The sequence below is a fragment of the Bufo bufo genome, chromosome 4, assembly GCF_905171765.1.
Source record: "Bufo bufo chromosome 4, aBufBuf1.1, whole genome shotgun sequence".
In the NCBI taxonomy this organism is placed as follows: domain Eukaryota; kingdom Metazoa; phylum Chordata; class Amphibia; order Anura; family Bufonidae; genus Bufo; species Bufo bufo.
This window is the reverse complement of record NC_053392.1, coordinates 437,661,337-437,683,439: the sequence shown is the minus strand read 5'-3', so window position 1 is coordinate 437,683,439 and position 22,103 is coordinate 437,661,337.

The window sequence follows — 22,103 nt, the reverse complement described above, 5'->3', positions numbered from 1 at the left end:
TCCTTCTTTGCCATGAAAATTAACTTAATCCCCAAAAAAACTTTCCACTGCATTTCATTGCTGTCATTAAAGGAACTGCTGAGATCATTTCAGTAATCGTCTTGTTAACTCAGGTGAGAATGTTGACGAGCACAAGGCTGGAGATCATTATGTCAGGCTGATTGAGTTAAAATGGCAGACTTGACATGTTAAAGGGAGGGTGATGCTTGAAATCATTGTTCTTCCATTGTTACCCATGGTGACCTGCAAAGAAACGCATGCAGCCATCATTGCGTTGCATACAAATGGCTTCACAGGCAAGGATATTGTGGCTACTAAGATTGCACCTCAATCAACAATTTATAGGATAATCAAGAACTTCAAGGAAAGAGGTCCAATTCTTGTTAAGAAGGCTTCAGGGCATCCAAGAAAGTCCAGCAAGCGCCAGGATCGTCTCCTAAACAGGATTCAGCTGCGGGATCGGAGTGCCACCAGTGCAGAACTTGCTCAGGAATGGCAGCAGGCAGGTGTGAGCGCACCTGCACGCACAGTGAGGCGAAGACTTTTGGAAAATGGCCTGGTGTCAAGAAGGGCAGCAAAGAAGCCACTTCTCTCCAAAAAAAACATCATGGACAGATTGATCTTCTGCAGAAAGTTTGGTGAATGGACTGCTGAGGACTGGGGCAAAGTCATATTCTCTGATGAAGCCTCTTTCCGATTGTTTGGGGTATCTGGAAAAAGGCTTGTCCGGAGAAGAAAAGGTGAGCGCTACCATCAGTCCTGTGTCATGCCAACAGTAAAGCATCCTGAGGCCATTCATGTGTGGGGTTGCTTCTCATCCAAGGGAGTGGGCTCATTCACAATTTTGCCCAAAAACACAGCCATGAATAAAGAATGGTACCAAAACACCCTCCAACAGTAACTTCTTCCAACAATCCAACAACAGTTTAGTGAAGAACAATGCGTTTTCCAGCACGATGGAGCACCGTGCCATAAGGCAAAAGTGATAACTAAGTGGTTTGGAGACCAAAACGTTGACATTTTGGGTCCATGGCCTGGAAACTCCCCAGATCTTAATCCCATTGAGAACTTGTGGTCAATCCTCAAGAGGCGGGTGGACAAACAAAAACCCACTAATTCTGACAAACTCCAAGAAGTGATTATGAAAGAATGGGTTGCTATCAGTCAGGAATTGGCCCAGAAGTTGATTGAGAGCATGCCCAGTCGAATTGCAGAGGTCTAGAGTTGAGCGAACACCTGGATGTTCGGGTTCGAGAAGTTCGGCCGAACTTCCCGGAAATGTTCGGGTTCGGGATCCGAACCCGACCCGAACTTCGTCCCGAACCCGAACCCCATTGAAGTCAATGGGGACCCGAACTTTTGGGCACTAGAAAGGCTGCAAAACAGCCCAGGAAAGAGCTAGAGGGCTGCAAAAGGCAGCAACATGTAGGTAAATCCCCTGCAAACAAATGTGGATAGGGAAATGAATTAAAATTCAAATTAAAAAAATAAAAATTAACCAATATCAATTGGACAGAGGTCCCATAGCAGAGAATCTGGCATCACGTCAGCAGAGAATCAGTCTCTTCATGCCATAGCAAAGAATCTGGCTTCATGTCAGCAGAGAATCAGTCTTCATGTCATAGCAGAGAATCAGGCTTCACGTCACCCACCACTGGAACAGGCCACTGTCACACATTTAGGCCCCGGCACCCAGACAGAGGAGAGCGGTCCCGTAACAGAGAATCTGGCCTTATGTCAGCGCAGAATCTGTCTTCATGTCATAGCAGAGAATCAAGCTTCACGTCACCCACCACTGGAACAGGCCACTGTCACACATTTAGGCCCCGGCACCCAGACAGAGGAGAGCGGTCCCGTAACAGAGAATCTGGCCTTATGTCAGCGCAGAATCTGTCTTCATGTCATAGCAGAGAATCAAGCTTCACGTCACCCACCACTGGAACAGGCCACTGTCACACATTTAGGCCCCGGCACCCAGACAGAGGAGAGAGGTCCTGTAACAGAGAATCTGGCCTTATGTCAGCACAGAATCTGTCTTCATGTCATAGCAGAGAATCAGGCATCACGTCACCCACCACTGGAACAGGCCACTGTCACACATTTAGGCCCAGGCACCCAGGCAGAGGAGAGAGGTCCGTAACAGAGAATCTGGCCTTATGTCAGCACAGAATCTGTCTTAATGTCATAGCAGAGAATCAGGCTTCACGTGAAACAACACTGGAACAGGCCACTGTCACACATTTAGGCCCAGGCACCCAGGCAGAGGAGAGAGGTCCCGTAACAGAGAATCTGGCCTTATGTCAGCGCAGAATCTGTATTCATGTCATAGCAGAGAATCAGGCTTCACGTCACCCACCACTGGAACAGGCCACTGTCACACATTTAGGCCCAGGCACCCAGGCAGAGGAAAGAGGTCCCGTAACAGAGAATCTGGCCTTATGTCAGCGCAGAATCTGTCTTCATGTCATAGCAGAGAATCAGGCATCACGTCACCCACCACTGGAACAGGCCACTGTCACACATTTAGACCCAGGCAGAGGAGAGAGGTCCCGTAACAGAGAATCTGGCCTTATGTCAGCGCAGAATCAGTCTTCATGTCATAGCAGAGAATCAAGCTTCACGTCACCCACCACTGGAACAGGCCACTGTCACACATTTAGGCCCCTGGACCCAGACAGAGGAGAGAGGTCCTGTAACAGAGAATCTGGCCTTATGTCAGCGCAGAATCAGTCTTCATGTCATAGCAGAGAATCAAGCTTCACGTCACCCAACACTGGAACAGGCCACTGTCACACATTTAGGCCCCGGCACCCAGACAGAGGAGAGAGGTCCCGTAACAGAGAATCTGGCCTTATGTCAGCACAGAATCTGTCTTCATGTCATAGCAGAGAATCAGGCATCACGTCACCCACCACTGGAACAGGCCACTGTCACACATTTAGGCCCAGGCACCCAGGCAGAGGAGAGAGGTCCCGTAACAGAGAATCTGGCCTTATGTCAGCAAAGAATCTGTCTTAATGTCATAGCAGAGAATCAGGCTTCACGTCAAACACCACTGGAACAGGCCACTGTCACACATTTAGGCCCAGGCACCCAGGCAGAGGAGAGAGGTCCCGTAACAGAGAATCTGGCCTTATGTCAGCGCAGAATCTGTATTCATGTCATAGCAGAGAATCAGGCTTCACGTCACCCACCACTGGAACAGGCCACTGTCACACATTTAGGCCCAGGCACCCAGGCAGAGGAGAGAGGTCCCGTAACAGAGAATCTGGCCTTATGTCAGCACAGAATCTGTCTTCATGTCATAGCAGAGAATCAGGCTTCACGTCAAACACCACTGGAACAGGCCACTGTCACACATTTAGGCCCAGGCACCCAGGCAGAGGAGAGAGGTCCCGTAACAGAGAATCTGTCCTTATGTCAGCACAGAATCTGTCTTAATGTCATAGCAGAGAATCAGGCTTCACGTCAAACACCACTGGAACAGGCCACTGTCACACATTTAGGCCCAGGCAGAGGAGAGAGGTCCCGTAACAGAGAATCTGGCCTTATGTTAGCGCAGAATCAGTCTTCATGTCATAGCAGAGAATCAAGCTTCACATCACCCACCACTGGAACAGGCCACTGTCACACATTTAGGCCCCGGCACCCAGACAGAGGAGAGAGGTCCTGTAACAGAGAATCTGGCCTTATGTCAGCACAGAATCTGTCTTCATGTCATAGCAGAGAATCAGGCATCACGTCACCCACCACTGGAACAGGCCACTGTCACACATTTAGGCCCAGGCACCCAGGCAGAGGAGAGAGGTCCCGTAACAGAGAATCTGGCCTTATGTCAGCGCAGAATCTGTATTCATGTCATAGCAGAGAATCAGGCTTCACGTCAAACACCACTGGAACAGGCCACTGTCACACATTTAGGCCCAGGCACCCAGGCAGAGGAGAGAGGTCCCGTAACAGAGAATCTGGCCTTATGTCAGCACAGAATCTGTCTTAATGTCATAGCAGAGAATCAGGCTTCACGTCAAACACCACTGGAACAGGCCACTGTCACACATTTAGGCCCAGGCACCCAGGCAGAGGAGAGAGGTCCTGTAACAGAGAATCTGGCCTTATGTCAGCGCAGAATCAGTCTTCATGTCATAGCAGAGAATCAAGCTTCACATCACCCACCACTGGAACAGGCCACTGTCACACATTTAGGCCCAGGCACCCAGACAGAGGAGAGAGGTCCTGTAACAGAGAATCTGGCCTTATGTCAGCACAGAATCTGTCTTCATGTCATAGCAGAGAATCAGGCATCACGTCACCCACCACTGGAACAGGCCACTGTCACACATTTAGGCCCAGGCACCCAGGCAGAGGAGAGAGGTCCCGTAACAGAGAACCTGGCCTTATGTCAGCGCAGAATCTGTATTCATGTCATAGCAGAGAATCAGGCTTCACGTCACCCACCACTGGAACAGGCCACTGTCACACATTTAGGCCCAGGCACCCAGGCAGAGGAGAGAGGTCCCGTAACAGAGAATCTGGCCTTATGTCAGCGCAGAATCTGTCTTCATGTCATAGCAGAGAATCAGGCATCACGTCACCCACCACTGGAACAGGCCACTGTCACACATTTAGGCCCAGGCACCCAGGCAGAGGAGAGAGGTCCCGTAACAGAGAATCTGGCCTTATGTCAGCGCAGAATCAGTCTTTATGTCATAGCAGAGAATCAAGCTTCACGTCACCCACCACTGTAACAGGCCACTGTCACACATTTAGGCCCCGGCACCCAGACAGAGGAGAGAGGTCCTGTAACAGAGAATCTGGCCTTATGTCAGCACAGAATCTGTCTTCATGTCATAGCAGAGAATCAGGCATCACGTCACCCACCACTGGAACAGGCCACTGTCACACATTTAGGCCCCGGCACCCAGACAGAGGAGAGAGGTCCTGTAACAGAGAATCTGGCCTTATGTCAGCACAGAATCTGTCTTCATGTCATAGCAGAGAATCAGGCATCACGTCACCCACCACTGGAACAGGCCACTGTCACACATTTAGGCCCAGGTACTCAGGCAGAAGAGAGAGGTCCCGTAACAGAGAATCTGGCCTTATGTCAGCGCAGAATCTGTATTCATGTCATAGCAGAGAATCAGGCTTCACGTCACCCACCACTGGAACAGGCCACTGTCACACATTTAGGCCCAGGCACCCAAGCAGAGGAGAGAGGTCCCGTAACAGAGAATCTGGCCTTATGTCAGCGCAGAATCTGTCTTCATGTCATAGCAGAGAATCAGGCATCACGTCACCCACCACTGGAACAGGCCACTGTCACACATTTAGGCCCAGGCACCCAGGCAGAGGAGAGAGGTCCCGTAACAGAGAATCTGGCCTTATGTCAGCGCAGAATCAGTCTTCATGTCATAGCAGAGAATCAAGCTTCACGTCACCCACCACTGGAACAGGCCACTGTCACACATTTAGGCCCCGGCACCCAGACAGAGGAGAGAGGTCCTGTAACAGAGAATCTGGCCTTATGTCAGCACAGAATCTGTCTTCATGTCATAGCAGAGAATCAGGCATCACGTCACCCACCACTGGAACAGGCCACTGTCACACATTTAGGCCCAGGCACCCAGGCAGAGGAGAGAGGTCCCGTAACAGAGAATCTGGCCTTATGTCAGCACAGAATCTGTCTTAATGTCATAGCAGAGAATCAGGCATCACGTCACCCACCACTGGAACAGGCCACTGTCACACATTTAGGCCCAGGCACCCAGGCAGAGGAGAGAGGTCCCGTAACAGAGAATCTGGCCTTATGTCAGCGCAGAATCAGTCTTCATGTCATAGCAGAGAATCAAGCTTCACGTCACCCACCACTGGAACAGGCCACTGTCACACATTTAGGCCCCGGCACCCAGACAGAGGAGAGAGGTCCTGTAACAGAGAATCTGGCCTTATGTCAGCACAGAATCTGTCTTCATGTCATAGCAGAGAATCAGGCATCACGTCACCCACCACTGGAACAGGCCACTGTCACACATTTAGGCCCAGGCACCCAGGCAGAGGAGAGAGGTCCCGTAACAGAGAATCTGGCCTTATGTCAGCGCAGAATCTGTATTCATGTCATAGCAGAGAATCAGGCTTCACGTCACCCACCACTGGAACAGGCCACTGTCACACATTTAGACCCAGGCAGAGGAGAGAGGTCCCGTAACAGAGAATCTGGCCTTATGTCAGCGCAGAATCTGTATTCATGTCATAGCAGAGAATCAGGCTTCACGTCACCCACCACTGGAACAGGCCACTGTCACACATTTAGACCCAGGCAGAGGAGAGAGGTCCCGTAACAGAGAATCTGGCCTTATGTCAGCGCAGAATCTGTATTCATGTCATAGCAGAGAATCAGGCTTCACGTCACCCGCCACTGTCACACATTTAGGCCCCGGCACCCAGACAGAGGAGAGCGGTCCCGTAACAGAGAATCTGGCCTTATGTCAGCACAGAATCTGTCTTCATGTCATAGCATAGAAACATAGAAACATAGAAACATAGAAACATAGAATGTGTCGGCAGATAAGAACCATTTGGCCCATCTAGTCTGCCCAATATACTGAATACTATGGATAGCCCCCGGCCCTATCTTATATGAAGGATGGCCTTATGCCTATCCCATGCATGCTTAAACCCCTTCACTGTATTTGCAGCTACCACTTCTGCAGGAAGGCTATTCCATGCATCCACTACTCTCTCAGTAAAGTAATACTTCCTTATATTACTTTTAAACCTTTGCCCCTCTAATTTAAAACTGTGTCCTCTTGTGGTAGTTTTTCTTCTTTTAAATATGCTCTCTTCCTTTACCGAGTTGATTCCCTTTATGTATTTAAAAGTTTCTATCATATCCCCTCTGTCTCTTCTTTCTTCCAAGCTATACATATTAAGGTCCTTTAACCTTTCCTGGTAAGTTTTATCCTGCAATCCATGTACTAGTTTAGTAGCTCTTCTCTGAACTCTCTCTAGAGTATCTATATCCTTCTGGAGATATGGCCTCCAGTACTGCGCACAATACTCCAAGTGAGGTCTCACCAGTGTTCTGTACAGCGGCATAAGCACTTCACTCTTTCTACTGCTTATACCTCTCCCTATACATCCAAGCATTCTGCTGGCATTTCGTGCTGCTCTATTACATTGTCTTCCCACCTTTAAGTCTTCTGAAATAATTACTCCTAAATCCCTTTCCTCAGATACTGAGGTCAGGACTGTGTCAAATATTCTATATTCTGCCCTTGGGTTTTTACGCCCTAGGTGCATTATCTTGCACTTATCCACATTAAATTTCAGTTTCCAGAGTTCTGACCATTCTTCTAGTTTTCCTAAATCCTTTTCCATTTGGCGTTTCCCTCCAGGAACATCAACCCTGTTACATATCTTTGTGTCATCAGCAAAAAGACAAACCTTACCAGCGAGGCCTTTTGCAATATCACTTATGAAGATATTAAACAAAATCGGTCCCAGTACAGATCCCTGTGGAACCCCACTGGTAACATTACCTTGTTTTGAATGTTCTCCATTGACTACAACCCTCTGTTGTCTGTCACTCAGCCACTGCCTAATCCACTCAACAATATGGGAGTCCATGCTCAATGACTGCAGTTTATTGATAAGTCTTCTATGTGGGACAGTGTCAAAAGCCTTACTAAAATCTAGATATTCGATGTCTACTGCACCTCCACCGTCTATTATTTTATTCACCCAGTCAAAAAAATCTATAAGATTTGTTTGACATGATCTCCCTGAAGTAAACCCATGTTGTTTTTCATCTTGCAATCCATGGGATTTTAGATGTTCCACAATCCTATCCTTTAATAGGGTTTCCATTAATTTGCCTACTATTGATGTCAGACTCACTGGTCTATAGTTGCTCGATTCCTCCCTACTACCTTTCTTGTGAATGGGCACGACATTTGCCAATTTCCAATCTTCCGGGACGACTCCTGTTACTAATGATTGGTTAAATAAATCTGTTAACGGTTTTGCCAGCTCACCACTAAGCTCTTTTAATAATTTTGGGTGTATCTCATCAGGCCCCTGTGACTTATCTGTCTTCACCTTAGACAGCAAACTTAGAACATCTTCCTCTGTAAAGATACATGCATCAAACGATTTAATAGTCATTCTTTCTAGTGGAGGTCCTTCTCCTTTTTCTTTTGTAAAAACTGAACAGAAGTATTCATTAAGGCAGTCGGCTAGCCCTTTATTCTCTTCTACATACCTTCCGTCCTTTGTTTTTAATTTAGTTATTCCTTGTTTTAATTTCCTTTTTTCATTTATATATCTGAAGAATGTCTTATCCCCTTTTTTCATAGACTGAGCTAGTTTTTCTTCTGCCTGCGCTTTAGAAGTTCTTATAACTTGCTTGGCCTCTCTCTGCCTAATCTTGTAGATTTCCTTATCTTCATTGCTCTGGTTTTTTTTATAATTACAAAATGCTAGCTTTTTATTTTTAATGATTTGGGCCACTTCTGCTGAGTACCACATTGGTCTCCTCCTTTTTTTGCTTTTACTGACGAGTCTAATGCAATTTTCTGTTGCCTTCAATAATGCACCTTTTAAGTAGTCCCATTTCTCCTGGACTCCATGTAATCCGTTCCAGTCTGATAAGGACTCATTTATGACTAATTTCATTTTTGAAAAGTCTGTTTTTCTAAAATCTAAAACTTTTGTTTTTGTGTGGTGGGACTCTTTCACAGTTCTTATATTAAACCACACTGACTGGTGATCACTAGATCCCAAGGTTTCGCCTACAATGACATCATATACCGAATCCCCGTTTGTGAATACCAAATCCAAAATGGCCTCCCTCCGGGTTGGCTCCTTAACCACTTGTTGTAGAGATAACCCCAGTAGGGAATTTAGAATATCTGTACTCCTGGTAGAACTTGCTATTTTGGTTTTCCAGTTTATATCTGGAAGATTGAAATCTCCCATAATGATAACTTCTCCTTTCATTGTCATTTTAGCTATTTCTTCAAATAGTAGATCATCTAGTTCTTTAACTTGACCAGGTGGTCTATATATCACACCTACACGAGTTACTGCATGGTTAGTAAACTGCAACGTAACCCAAACCGACTCTATGTTGGCCTCACCAACTTGTATTAGGTTAGATTTAATGCTATCTTTCACATACAGGGCCACTCCTCCTCCTTTCTTGCCTTCTCTGTCTCTTCTGTATAAAGAGTACCCTGGTATGGTTATGTCCCAGTCATTTCTTTCATTAAACCATGTCTCCGTAACAGCCACTAAATCTACATACATAAATCTGCAGAGAATCAGGCTTCACGTCAGCCACCACTGGAACAGGCCACTGTCACACATTTAGGCCCAGGCAGAGGAGAGAGGTCCCGTAACAGAGAATCTGGCCTTATGTCAGCACAGAATCTGTCTTAATGTCATAGCAGAGAATCAGGCTTCACGTCACCCACCACTGGAACAGGCCACTGTCACACATTTAGGCCCAGGCACCCAGGCAGAGGAGAGAGGTCCCGTAACAGAGAATCTGGCCTTATGTCAGCGCAGAATCTGTCTTCATGTCATAGCAAAGAATCAGGCATCACGTCACCCACCACTGGAACAGGCCACTGTCACACATTTAGGCCCAGGCACCCAGGCAGAGGAGAGAGGTCCCGTAACAGAGAATCTGGCCTTATGTCAGCGCAGAATCAGTCTTCATGTCATAGCAGAGAATCAAGCTTCACGTCACCCACCACTGTAACAGGCCACTGTCACACATTTAGGCCCCGGCACCCAGACAGAGGAGAGAGGTCCTGTAACAGAGAATCTGGCCTTATGTCAGCACAGAATCTGTCTTCATGTCATAGCAGAGAATCAGGCATCACGTCACCCACCACTGGAACAGGCCACTGTCACACATTTAGGCCCAGGCACCCAGGCAGAGGAGAGAGGTCCCGTAACAGAGAATCTGGCCTTATGTCAGCAAAGAATCTGTCTTAATGTCATAGCAGAGAATCAGGCTTCACGTCAAACACCACTGGAACAGGCCACTGTCACACATTTAGGCCCAGGCACCCAGGCAGAGGAGAGAGGTCCCGTAACAGAGAATCTGGCCTTATGTCAGCGCAGAATCTGTATTCATGTCATAGCAGAGAATCAGGCTTCACGTCACCCACCACTGGAACAGGCCACTGTCACACATTTAGGCCCAGGCACCCAGGCAGAGGAGAGAGGTCCCGTAACAGAGAATCTGGCCTTATGTCAGCACAGAATCTGTCTTCATGTCATAGCAGAGAATCAGGCTTCACGTCAAACACCACTGGAACAGGCCACTGTCACACATTTAGGCCCAGGCACCCAGGCAGAGGAGAGAGGTCCCGTAACAGAGAATCTGGCCTTATGTCAGCACAGAATCTGTCTTAATGTCATAGCAGAGAATCAAGCTTCACGTCAAACACCACTGGAACAGGCCACTGTCACACATTTAGGCCCAGGCAGAGGAGAGAGGTCCCGTAACAGAGAATCTGGCCTTATGTCAGCGCAGAATCAGTCTTCATGTCATAGCAGAGAATCAAGCTTCACATCACCCACCACTGGAACAGGCCACTGTCACACATTTAGGCCCCGGCACCCAGACAGAGGAGAGAGGTCCTGTAACAGAGAATCTGGCCTTATGTCAGCACAGAATCTGTCTTCATGTCATAGCAGAGAATCAGGCATCACGTCACCCACCACTGGAACAGGCCACTGTCACACATTTAGGCCCAGGCACCCAGGCAGAGGAGAGAGGTCCCGTAACAGAGAATCTGGCCTTATGTCAGCACAGAATCTGTCTTAATGTCATAGCAGAGAATCAGGCTTCACGTCAAACACCACTGGAACAGGCCACTGTCACACATTTAGGCCCAGGCACCCAGACAGAGGAGAGAGGTCCCGTAACAGAGAATCTGGCCTTATGTCAGCGCAGAATCTGTATTCATGTCATAGCAGAGAATCAGGCTTCACGTCAAACACCACTGGAACAGGCCACTGTCACACATTTAGGCCCAGGCACCCAGGCAGAGGAGAGAGGTCCCGTAACAGAGAATCTGGCCTTATGTCAGCACAGAATATGTCTTAATGTCATAGCAGAGAATCAGGCTTCACGTCACCCACCACTGGAACAGGCCACTGTCACACATTTAGGCCCAGGCACCCAGGCAAAGGAGAGAGGTCCCGTAACAGAGAATCTGGCCTTATGTCAGCACAGAATCTGTCTTAATGTCATAGCAGAGAATCAGGCTGCACGTCACCCACCACTGGAACAGGCCACTGTCACACATTTAGGCCCAGGCACCCAGGCAGAGGAGAGAGGTCCCGTAACAGAGAATCTGGCCTTATGTCAGCGCAGAATCAGTCTTCATGTCATAGCAGAGAATCAAGCTTCACATCACCCACCACTGGAACAGGCCACTGTCACACATTTAGGCCCCGGCACCCAGACAGAGGAGAGAGGTCCTGTAACAGAGAATCTGGCCTTATGTCAGCACAGAATCTGTCTTCATGTCATAGCAGAGAATCAGGCATCACGTCACCCACCACTGGAACAGGCCACTGTCACACATTTAGGCCCAGGCACCCAGGCAGAGGAGAGAGGTCCCGTAACAGAGAATCTGGCCTTATGTCAGCACAGAATCTGTCTTAATGTCATAGCAGAGAATCAGGCTTCACGTCAAACACCACTGGAACAGGCCACTGTCACACATTTAGGCCCAGGCACCCAGACAGAGGAGAGAGGTCCCGTAACAGAGAATCTGGCCTTATGTCAGTGCAGAATCTGTATTCATGTCATAGCAGAGAATCAGGCTTCACGTCAAACACCACTGGAACAGGCCACTGTCACACATTTAGGCCCAGGCACCCAGGCAGAGGAGAGAGGTCCCGTAACAGAGAATCTGGCCTTATGTCAGCACAGAATATGTCTTAATGTCATAGCAGAGAATCAGGCTTCACGTCAAACACCACTGGAACAGGCCACTGTCACACATTTAGGCCCAGGCACCCAGGCAGAGGAGAGAGGTCCCGTAACAGAGAATCTGGCCTTATGTCAGCGCAGAATCAGTCTTCATGTCATAGCAGAGAATCAAGCTTCACATCACCCACCACTGGAACAGGCCATTGTCACACATTTAGGCCCAGGCACCCAGACAGAGGAGAGAGGTCCCGTAACAGAGAATCTGGCCTTATGTCAGCACAGAATCTGTCTTAATGTCATAGCAGAGAATCAGGCATCACGTCACCCACCACTGGAACAGGCCACTGTCACACATTTAGGCCCAGGCACCCAGGCAGAGGAGAGAGGTCCCGTAACAGAGAATCTGGCCTTATGTCAGCGCAGAATCAGTCTTCATGTCATAGCAGAGAATCAAGCTTCACGTCACCCACCACTGGAACAGGCCACTGTCACACATTTAGGCCCCGGCACCCAGACAGAGGAGAGAGGTCCTGTAACAGAGAATCTGGCCTTATGTCAGCACAGAATCTGTCTTCATGTCATAGCAGAGAATCAGGCATCACGTCACCCACCACTGGAACAGGCCACTGTCACACATTTAGGCCCAGGCACCCAGGCAGAGGAGAGAGGTCCCGTAACAGAGAATCTGGCCTTATGTCAGCGCAGAATCTGTATTCATGTCATAGCAGAGAATCAGGCTTCACGTCACCCACCACTGGAACAGGCCACTGTCACACATTTAGACCCAGGCAGAGGAGAGAGGTCCCGTAACAGAGAATCTGGCCTTATGTCAGCGCAGAATCTGTATTCATGTCATAGCAGAGAATCAGGCTTCACGTCACCCACCACTGGAACAGGCCACTGTCACACATTTAGGCCCCGGCACCCAGACAGAGGAGAGCGGTCCCGTAACAGAGAATCTGGCCTTATGTCAGCACAGAATCTGTCTTCATGTCATAGCAGAGAATCAGGCTTCACGTCAGCCACCACTGGAACAGGCCACTGTCACACATTTAGGCCCAGGCAGAGGAGAGAGGTCCCGTAACAGAGAATCTGGCCTTATGTCAGCACAGAATCTGTCTTAATGTCATAGCAGAGAATCAGGCTTCACGTCACCCACCACTGGAACAGGCCACTGTCACACATTTAGGCCCAGGCACCCAGGCAGAGGAGAGAGGTCCCGTAACAGAGAATCTGGCCTTATGTCAGCGCAGAATCAGTCTTCATGTCATAGCAGAGAATCAAGCTTCACGTCACCCACCACTGAAACAGGCCACTGTCACACATTTAGGCCCCGGAACCCAGACAGAGGAGAGAGGTCCTGTAACAGAGAATCTGGCCTTATGTCAGCACAGAATCTGTCTTCATGTCATAGCAGAGAATCAGGCATCACGTCACCCACCACTGGAACAGGCCACTGTCACACATTTAGGCCCAGGCACCCAGGCAGAGGAGAGAAGTCCCGTAACAGAGAATCTGGCCTTATGTCAGCACAGAATCTGTCTTAATGTCATAGCAGAGAATCAGGCTTCACGTCACCCACCACTGGAACAGGCCACTGTCACACATTTAGGCCCCGGCACCCAGACAGAGGAGAGGTTCATTCAACTTTGGGTTGCCCCACAATATAATGGTAAAATGAAATTAAAAATAGTATTGAATGAGGAAGTGCCCTGGAGTAGAATAATATATTGTTAAGGGGAGGTAGTTAATATCTAATCTGCACAAGGGATGGACAGGTCCTGTGGGATCCATGCCTGGTTCATTTTTATGAACGTCAGCATGTCCACATTGGCTGTAGACAGGCGGCTGCGTTTGTCTGTAATGACGCCCCCTGCCGTGCTGAATACACGTTCAGACAAAACGCTGGCCGCCGGGCAGGCCAGCACCTCCAAGGCATAAAAGGCTAGCTCTGGCCACTTGGACAATTTGGAGACCCAGAAGTTGAATGGGGCCGAACCATCAGTCAGTACATGGAGGGGTGTGCACAGGTACTGTTCCACCATGTTAGTGAAATGTTGCCTCCTGCTAACACGTTCCGTATCAGGAGGTGGTGCAGTTAGCTGTGGCGTGGTGACAAAACTTTTCCACTTCTCTGCCTTGCTAACCCTGCCCTCAGAGGAGCTGGCCGTGACACAGCTGCGTTGGCGACCTCTTGCTCCTCCTCTGCCTTCGCCTTGGGCTTCCACTGGTTCCCCTGTGACATTTGGGAATGCTCTCAGTAGCGCGTCTACCAACGTGCGCTTGTACTCGCGCATCACGCTCCAGTGTAGGAAGTAAGGTGGGCACATTGTCTTTGTACCGGGGATCCAGCAGGGTGGCAACCCAGTAGTCTGCACACGTTAAAATGTGGGCAACTCTGCTGTCGTTGCGCAGGCACTGCAGCATGTAGTCGCTCATGTGTGCCAGGCTGCCCAGAGGTAAGGACAAGCTGTCCTCTGTGGGAGGCATATCGTCATCGTCCTGTGTTTCCCCCCAGCCACGCACCAGTGATGGGCCCGAGCTGCTTTGGGTGCCACCCCGCTGTGAACATGCTTCATCCTCATCCTCCTCCACCTCCTCCTCATCCTCGTCCTCCTCGTCCTCCAGTAGTGGGCCCTGTCTGGCCACATTTGTACCTGGCCTCTGCTGTTGCAAAAAACCTCCCTCTGAGTCACTTTGAAGAGACTGGCCTGAAAGTGCTAAAAATGACCCCTCTTCCTCCTCTTCCTCCTGGGCCACCTCCTCTTCCATCATCGCCCTAAGTCTTTTCTCAAGGAGACATAGAAGTGGTATTGTAACGCTGATAACGGCGTCATCGCCACTGGCCATGTTGGTGGAGTACTCGAAACAGCGCAACAGGGCACACAGGTCTCGCATGGAGGCCCAGTCATTGGTGGTGAAGTGGGTCTGATCCGCAGTGCGACTGACCCGTGCGTGCTGCAGCTGAAACTCCACTATGGCCTGCTGCTGCTCGCACAGTCTGTCCAGCATATGCAAGGTGGAGTTCCACCTGGTGGGCACGTCGCATATGAGGCGGTGAGCGGGAAGGCCAGACAGGCGAGCAGCGGCAGGGTGTGAACACCGGAAGCGCGAACAGACGGCCCGCACTTTATGCAGCAGCTCTGACATGTCGGGGTAGTTGCGAATGAACTTCTGCACCACCAAATTCAGCACATGCGCCAGGCAAGGGATGTGCGTCAAACCGGCTAGTCCCAGAGCTGCAACGAGATTTCGCCCATTATCGCACACCACCAGGCCGGGCTTGAGGCTCACCGGCAGCAACCACTCGTCGGTCTGTTGTTCTATACCCCGCCACAACTCCTGTGCGGTGTGGGGCCTGTCCCCCAAACATATGAGTTTCAGAATGGCCTGCTGACGTTTACCCCGTGCTGTGCGGAAGTTGGTGGTGAAGGTGTGTGGCTGACTGGATGAGCAGGTGGAAGAAGAGGAGGAGGAAGCTGAGTAGGAGGAGGAGGAGACAGGAGGCAAAGAATGTTGCCCTGCGATCCTTGGCGGCGGAAGGACGTGCGCCAAATAGCTCTCCGCCTGGGGCCCAGCCGCCACTACATTTACCCAGTGTGCAGTTAGGGAGATATAGCGTCCCTGGCCGTGGTTACTGGTCCACATATCTGTGGTTAGGTGGACCTTGCCACAGATGGCGTTGCGCAGTGCACACTTGATTTTATCGGACACTTGTTTGTGCAGGGAAGGCACGGCTCTCTTAGAGAAGTAGTGGCGGCTGGGAACAACATACTGTGGGACAGCAAGTGACATGAGCTGTTTGAAGCTGTGTGTGTCCACCAGCCTAAATGACAGCATTTCATAGGCCAGTAGTTTAGAAATGCTGGCATTCAGGGCCAGGGATCGAGGGTGGCTAGGTAAGAATTTACGCTTTCTCTCAAATGTTTGTGAGATGGAGAGCTGAACGCTGCCGTGTGACATGGTTGAGATGCTTGGTGATGCAGGTGGTGGTGTTGGTGGTACATCCCATGTTTGCTGGGCGGCAGGTGCCAACGTTCCTCCAAAGGCGGAGGAAGAGGCCGAGGCGGCGGCAGCAGCAGCAGAAGAGGCCGAGGCGGCAGCAGCAGAAGATGTAGCAGGGGGAGCCTGAGTGACTTCCTTGTTTTCAAGGTGTTTACTCCACTGCAGTTCATGCTTTGCATGCAGGTGCCTGGTCAAGCAGGTTGTGCTAAGGTTCAGAACGTTAATGCCTCGCTTCAGGCTCTGATGGCACAGCGTGCAAACCACTCGGGTCTTGTCGTCAGCACATTGTTTGAAGAAGTGCCATGCCAGGGAACTCCTTGAAGCTGCCTTTGGGTGCTCGGTCCCAGATGGCGGCGGTCAGTAGCAGGCGGAGTCTCTTGGCGGCGGGTGTTCTGATTTTTCCCACTGATCCCTCTTTTGCTACGCTGTTGGCTCGGTCTCACCACTGCCTCTTCCTCTGAACTGTGAAAGTCAGTGGCACGACCTTCATTCCATGTGGGGTCTAGGACCTCATCGTCCCCTGCATCGTCTTCCACCCAGTCTTGATCCCTGACCTCCTGTTCAGTCTGCACACTGCAGAAAGACGCAGCAGTTGGCACCTGTGTTTCATCATCATCAGAGACGTGCTGAGGTGGTATTCCCATGTCCTCATCATCAGGAAAAATAAGTGGTTGTGCGTTAGTGCATTCTATTTCTTCCACCCCTGGGGAAGGGCTAGGTGGATGCCCTTGGGAAACCCTGGCAGCAGAGTCTTCAAACAGCATAAGAGACTGCTGCATAACTTGAGGCTCAGACAGTTTCCCTGATATGCATGGGGGTGATGTGACAGACCGATGGGCTTGGTTTTCATGCGCCATCTGTGCGCTTTCTGCAGAAGACTGGGTGGGAGATAATGTGAACGTGCTGGATCCACTGTCGGCCACGAAATTGACTAATGCCTGTACCTGCTCAGGCCTTACCATCCTTAGAACGGCATTGGGCCCCACCAAATATCGCTGTAAATTCTGCTGGCTACTGGGACCTGAGGTAGTTGGTTCACTAGGACGTGTGGCTGTGGCAGAACGGCCACGTCCTCTCCCAGCACCAGAGGGTCTACTAACACCACCACGACCATGTCCACGTCCGCGTCCGCGTCCCTTATTAGATGTTTTCCTCATTGTTCCCGTTCACCACAATTTTGAGAATGGCAAATTTGGGAATGCTTTTTCAACCCAAAACAAAAAGTCTGCTTTTACGGTCACTACAAATAACTTGACCAGCTAAAACTGTGCAGATTTGGTTGAATAGAGATGTGAGACCTGTTTTTTTTTTGCGCTGTGTGACAGTTATAGGTTTAATCACAGAATGACACTTCTATCAGCACGCTAGCGTGTGTCTTAGGTTTTTCTGAATGATACTATCAATAACTTCAATGTAAGATTTTTTTTTTGGGATAGATTTCAAGTAGGTCTGAAATACCACAAACTAGTTATTTTCAGAATGGCAAATTTGGGAATGCTTTTTCAACCCAGAACAAAAAGTCTGCTTTGACGGTCACTACAAATAACTTGACCAGCTAAAACTGTGCAGATTTGGTTGAATAGAGATGTGAGACCTGTTTTTTTTTGCGCTGTGTGACAGTTATAGGTTTAATCACAGAATGACACTTCTATCAGCACGCTAGCGTGTGTCTTAGGTTTTTCTGAATGATACTATCAATAACTTCAATGTAAGATTTTCTTTTTGGGATAGATTTCAAGTAGGCCTGAAATACCACAAACTAGTTATTTTCAGAATGGCAAATTTGGGAATGCTTTTTCAACCCAGAACAAAAAGTCTGCTTTGACGGTCACTACAAATAACTTGACCAGCTAAAACTGTGCAGATTTGGTTGAATAGAGATGTGAGACCTGTTTTTTTTTTGCGCTGTGTGACAGTTATAGGTTTAATCACAGAATGACACTTCTATCAGCACGCTAGCGTGTGTCTTAGGTTTTTCTGAATGATACTATCAATAACTTCAATGTAAGATTTTCTTTTTGGGATAGATTTCAAGTAGGCCTGAAATACCACAAACTAGTTATTTTCAGAATGGCAAATTTGGGAATGCTTTTTCAACCCAGAACAAAAAGTCTGCTTTGACGGTCACTACAAATAACTTGACCAGCTAAAATTGTGCAGATTTGGTTGAATAGAGATGTGAGACCTGTTTTTTTTTGCGCTGTGTGACAGTTATAGGTTTAATCACAGAATGACACTTCTATCAGCACGCTAGCGTGTGTCTTAGGTTTTTCTGAATGATACTATCAATAACTTCAATGTAAGATTTTCTTTTTGGGATAGATTTCAAGTAGGCCTGAAATACCACAAACTAGTTATTTTCAGAATGGCAAATTTGGGAATGCTTTTTCAACCCAGAACAAAAAGTCTGCTTTGACGGTCACTACAAATAACTTGACCAGCTAAAACTGTGCAGATTTGGTTGAATAGAGATGTGAGACCTGTTTTTTTTTTGCGCTGTGTGACAGTTATAGGTTTAATCACAGAATGACACTTCTATCAGCACGCTAGCGTGTGTCTTAGGTTTTTCTGAATGATACTATCAATAACTTCAATGTAAGATTTTCTTTTTGGGATAGATTTCAAGTAGGCCTGAAATACCACAAACTAGTTATTTTCAGAATGGCAAATTTGGGAATGCTTTTTCAACCCAGAACAAAAAGTCTGCTTTGACGGTCACTACAAATAACTTGACCAGCTAAAACTGTGCAGATTTGGTTGAATAGAGATGTGAGACCTGTTTTTTTTTTGCGCTGTGTGACAGTTATAGGTTTAATCACAGAATGACACTTCTATCAGCACGCTAGCGTGTGTCTTAGGTTTTTCTGAATGATACTATCAATAACTTCAATGTAAGATTTTCTTTTTGGGATAGATTTCAAGTAGGCCTGAAATACCACAAACTAGTTATTTTCAGAATGGCAAATTTGGGAATGCTTTTTCAACCCAGAACAAAAAGTCTGCTTTGACGGTCACTACAAATAACTTGACCAGCTAAAACTGTGCAGATTTGGTTGAATAGAGATGTGAGACCTGTTTTTTTTTTGCGCTGTGTGACAGTTATAGGTTTAATCACAGAATGACACTTCTATCAGCACGCTAGCATGTGTCTTAGGTTTTTCTGAATGATACTATCAATAACTTCAATGTAAGATTTTCTTTTTGGGATAGATTTCAAGTAGGCCTGAAATACCACAAACTAGTTATTTTCAGAATGGCAAATTTGGGAATGCTTTTTTAACCCAGAACAAAAAGTCTGCTTTGACGGTCACTACAAATAACTTGACCAGCTAAAACTGTGCAGATTTGGTTGAATAGAGATGTGAGACCTGTTTTTTTTTTTGCGCTGTGTGACAGTTATAGGTTTAATCACAGAATGACACTTCTATCAGCACGCTAGCGTGTGTCTTAGGTTTTTCTGAATGATACTATCAATAACTTCAATGTAAGATTTTCTTTTTGGGATAGATTTCAAGTAGGCCTGAAATACCACAAACTAGTTATTTTCAGAATGGCAAATTTGGGAATGCTTTTTCAACCCAGAACAAAAAGTCTGCTTTGACAGTCACTACAAATAACTTGACCAGCTAAAACTGTGCAGATTTGGTTGAATAGAAATGTCAGGTCTATTTTATAGGCGCTGGGTGACAGGCTCAACTTGCCCCTGATGTAATATATGGCCAAAAAATAACCAGACTGTTGATGGTTAAATGCACTTCGGTGACACAGGCTCAGCCTGCAGCTGATGTAGTATATGGCCAAAAAATAATCAGACTGTTGATGGTTAAATGCACTTGGGTGAAACAGGCTCAGCCTGCAGCTGATGTAGTATATGGCCAAAAAATAACCAGACTGTTGATGGTTAAATGCACTTCGGTGACACAGGCTCAGCCTGCAGCTGATGTAGGATATAGCACAAAATAACCACACTATCGATGGTTAAATACACTTGGTGATAGCTCGTGCTGGCGCACCACAAGTCACAAAATGGCCGCCGATCACCCCAGAAAAAAAGTGATCTATAAAAGCTCTGGGCAGCCTCAAAAAAGTGAGCAAGTCAATAATAGCACTTCAATGATCCACAGCTGCAGATCGATCACAGAATGAAGTCTTTTGGAGGAGTTAATCTGCCTAATCTCGCCCTAACGTCGCAGCTGCAACCGCTCCCTATACTGATCATAGCAGAGTGACGTGCGGCGCTACGTGACTCCAGCTTAAATAGAGGCTGGGTCACATGGTGCACTGGCCAATCACAGCCATGCCAATAGTAGGCAAGGCTGTGATGGCCTCTTGGGGCAAGTAGTATGACGCTTGTTGATTGGCTGCTTTGCAGCCTTTCAAAAAGCGCCAAGAAAGCGCCGAACACCGAACCCGAACCCAGACTTTTACGAAAATGTTCGGGTTCGGGTCACGGACACCCTAAAATTCAGTTCGGGTTCGCTCATCTCTACAGAGGTCCTGAAAAAGAAGGGCCAACACTGCAAATACTGACTCTTTGCATAAATGTCATGTAATTGTCGATAAAAGCCTTTGAAACGTATGAAGTGCGTGTAATTATATTTCACTACATCACAGAAACAACTGAAACAAAGATCTAAAAGCAGTTTAGCAGCAAACTTTGTGAAAACTAATATTTGTGTCATTCTCAAACTTTTGGCCACGACTGTACACTACACCCTGCACTAAACTCTATCAGCTACATTATTAACTAACTAACCTACACTATCTCACACTAACTATCTGGATTATATATATGGATGCGATAGCGGGGGCCGGGGGAGGGACTGGGAGGAGGAGCTGGGGGCCGGCAATAGCGGCGGGGCGGTGCGGTCACTGTACTATAGCCCCGCCCCACCGCTCCGGTATTCTAATATAAAATGTATTATTGAATTAAAAGTTATTAAACATGCCCCCCTCACTCCTAATAGTACCGTATATCCTAATTGCTTCTGTATAATGCCGGCAGGCAGGCCGGGCGGGCGGCAGCGTAACTCACTGATGTCACGTGCCTGCGCCGCCTCCTTTATGAATGAAGCAGGCGGCGCAGGCAAGTGACGCGCCGGCCGCCCGGCCGCCTGCCGGCATTATACAGAAGCAATTAGGATATACGGTACTATTAGGAGTGAGGGGGGCATGTTTAATAACTTTTAATTCAATAATACATTTTATATTTGTATACTGGGGGGGGCAGCGGGGGGGGGCACACGGAATCTGTGGATGGCACAGTTAAGGGGTGGGTGTCTGTGGATGGCTTTGTTATGGGCTGGGGGGGGTCTGTGGATGGCACTGTTATGGGGTGGGGGGTCTGTGGATGGCACATATATAACAGTGCACTCCACAGATCCCCCCCTGTAACAGTGCCATCCACAGATCCCCCCCCTGTAACAGTGCCATCCACAGATCCCCCCCCTGTAACAGTGCCAGCCACAGATCCCCCCCTGTAACAGTGTCTGTCATCCACAGATCCCCCCATAGGAGTGTCCGTCATCCACAGATCCTCCCATAACAGTGTCCGTCATCCACAGATCCCCCCATAACAGTGTCCGTCATCCACAGATCCCCCCCCATAACAGTGTCCGTCATCCACAGACCACCATTAGTTCCAAACCCACCAAAAGCAGACCTTTTGGTTAAAAAATATTTTTTTCTTATTTTCCTCCCTAAAAACCTAGGTGCGTCTTATGGGCCTGTGCGTCTTATAGGGCGAAAAATACGGTAACTAATGTACCTAACACCCTACACTAGAACCTATCAGCTACACTAACTAACCTACACTGTCTACCACTAACTATCTGGATTATATATATTATTGAGCTACCTAATTAATGTACCTAACACCCTACACTGGAACTTAATCAGCTAACCTATTCCCTAACTAACCTACACTATCTACCACTAAATATCTGGATTTTATATGAGGTATCAGAAGTATTATAAAACAGCAAGTCAGCATAGCAAAATTATCACACTCCTCTCTCTATCACAACTGCATAAAATAGCACAAAATGGCTACTGGAAATTTTTTATACAGTAAGGGGTAGGCAATAGAGTTGAGCGGACACCTAGATGTTCGGGTTCGACGGGTTCGGCCGACGATCAGAAA